At 37.8% G+C, this 2,922-nt stretch overlaps 1 pseudogene; it reads right to left on the bottom strand.

The window, feature by feature from the left end:
* Positions 1-821: 821 nt before the first annotated feature.
* Positions 822-1,294, bottom strand: LOC146313516 (Ig kappa-b4 chain C region pseudogene; annotated as a pseudogene).
* Between the last annotated feature and the right edge of the window lie 1,628 nt (positions 1,295-2,922).

Genomic DNA, 2,922 nt, shown 5'->3' with positions numbered 1-2,922 from the left:
ACCTGAAAAGTATCTGTACACACAGTAGCAGGAAAAGTACACTTTCATGGTTAGAGAACAGTAAATTTGAAAGTTACCAGTAACATCAGATAACTTAAATTTTGATTTGCACTGCTGTTTCAAGGTATCCTCACATTGTAACAGACTGACATTTTCATGTAAACTCTGCCTGGTATTTCTTTGAGCTAAACATAATATTAGATTTCAGTGGTGAACAGTGATGCCATCAGAGAGGCTGGGTCAACCAAACTGTCCAAAAACACAAAACAAAACAACAACAAAAAAAACCATTCAGCTGACTGTCGACTCCTGGCCGTCCTCAGGGTCTGGGAGTAGTCTATTTTAAGGGGTCAGGTCCACAATGGTCCAGTCCCCTCCTGTAGGGGTCTGGGGGGCGACCCAAAGCTGGTCCAATTAGTCAAGGGAAAAAAATTGGGAAAAAACACTTTTTAAAGCACATGAATTTTCCCAAACTATAAATCACTTCCAGAGAAACATGTCTAGAAAAGAAAAAAATAATATACAAACTAAGATACTGAATTTGGATTTTAATCTTTCTAATGTTTCTAAACAGAGCTGATGATACATGGCAAGGAATGTATAAACATGATGCATGAATGACTAACCTCATGTAACTTGCTGATTTGATTATATATTTATTATTTTGAATTCTTGAAACCATCAGTGGTGAAAAAGCAAGACAAAGGCAGTTTCAGAGCGCAAACAGAGAGCAGTAATTTTCTAGATTTAATTCACTATTAAGAAAGAAACATTTTACTTTTACAAAAACAAACATGAAAACAACTGATTTGATGAGCTGATCTTTATTGTACTGAAATAATCAAAAGTACAAAAAGTAAAAAATCTTTATCAATGAATTATGTGATAACAGCGCAACTGAAGGACAGAGAGAGCAGACAGAGAGCAGTATGAGAGTAAAACCAGCAGCAGAGTCCCAGTGAGTCAGGTCAGGACTGGGAACACTGGTCTCTCCTCAGTGTCTCTGAGAGTGGAGTCTGGGAGCCCTGGGTGGCCTCACAGGTCACAGAGCCCACCTTCCTCCACTGGTCTGCAGGGAGCCTCAGGGTGCTGCTCCAGCTGTAGCGGCCGTCCTTCTCCAGCACCCCGGGGCTCCTGCTCTCCTCCCAGCTGCTGCTGCTGCTGCTGCCGTCCACCTTCCAGGACAGACTCCAGTCTGAGGGGAAGCCCTTGTTGGCCAGACACATGAGCGTGGCCTTCCCCTGCTGCAGCTCCTCACTGGAGGGGGGCAGCACCGTCAGGGTGGGGACGACTCGACCCACTGCAGAGACAGAGATTAATAAAGTTTATATGAGGTGAACTAAACTCCATCCTGTTCGTTGCAGCAGAGGAGGCTTCTATTTCTGTTGGTCTTTCTCAGATTGGATGAAACTGGTCTGAAAAGTTTCACTTCCCTCTCTGAGCTCGGTAACCATGGCAACAGACTGGCATCACTGCTCAACCATGGCAACAGACAAGTTTCAGGACTAAAGATAAAAAGCTAAAACTGGCACATGTTTGCTCCAACATATAATTCTTAATTAAGTACAAAAACTTAGTTTTAATGTAGAAAATATTGAACACAATATGAAAACTATGACACTTTTATTATTTTAACAACATTAAATATTTTTATCTCAGGCAAAAATCTCATAAATGATGATACGTCTCTTCATGTGAGTATGAAAAATCAGTGAACAGTCAGGGTTCATTACTATAACATACAAATAAATATTATTAACTACTGATCTACTTTTCAGACTCTTTATTAAAAATATGTTGAATAAATTTAAGTTAATTAGTCTGAGAGAAATATCAAATAAAACTCTTTCACATTAAACACTGAACCAAACATTATTGACAGTCGCTGAGTAAGAATGAAAAACTTAAAATTTTTAAAAATATTTCCTTCAGAAACATAATGCAGTGAAGTTTCTTAGCAGAATAAATTGATAATAATGTAGAAAATTAATGCTGAATTTTTAATGCAACTGCATTGTTCAATGAAGAGGATTTTAGTCTGTTTAATAACACTGTGAAGCCTTCAAGAATTGTTATAAATTTATCAGATTTCAAATATCAGACAAAATATTGCAGTAAGGTCTACAGCTATGAAATAAAAAGAGAATCCATATAAAATTTGTGTTATTAAAGGAGTTAAATGTACTCACAGTCAACATTCAGCCTGGTTCCTCCACCGAACGTGTACCACAGTGATACAAACTCATTGAGCCGCCGTACAAAAACCTCTGACTGTAGAGAGACACGGCTCTCTGACTTTGACACAAACAAAATCAACAAAAACATCCCCAGTTTACCCAGTTTATGATGAGTAATAACTGGTTAAAGTGTTAAAAACCAGTTCACAAATATTATTATGTAATGAACCATTTTTTCTCATTAAATGTTAAACATCTACAAACAATATCAGTTTCTCTTACAGTCAAATAAATTAAAAGAAAATATTGAAAAGAAAAACTCACCAATAAATCCTGACAAATATAAATAATTATTATAAACATGTTTATTGTTGATCATGATGAATAAAACAGTATTAGACGAACAAAGTCACATAAAAATGAGCACTGACACATTTCTAATCAATAGACTGATAAAGTGATTGATCCATTGATAAACATCATCCTGAGAGTAATCCAAGTCCCTGTTGGAGTCAGTCAGAGCATTTCCATAGAGAGTGACTTTGCATCAGCAGCACCATGCTCCAGTGCTCTGGGAGAGTTTATAGTCCTGAGAGTTGAAGACTGGATGACTGACAGCTGTCCTTCATGACAACAGAAGACACAGAAATCCTCCTCATCAAAAACATGACTTTGATCTGCGTCCTCATCTGGACTCTCCTCTGCTGCTGCTTCACAGGTAAAGTCCAGAGAATCAAACTCCTCT

Source organism: Lutjanus erythropterus, chromosome 16, assembly GCF_056507025.1.
Source record: "Lutjanus erythropterus isolate fLutEry1 chromosome 16, fLutEry1.hap2, whole genome shotgun sequence".
NCBI classification, from domain to species: Eukaryota; Metazoa; Chordata; class Actinopteri; order Lutjaniformes; family Lutjanidae; genus Lutjanus; species Lutjanus erythropterus.
This window is presented reverse-complemented; position numbering and strand designations above follow the sequence as displayed.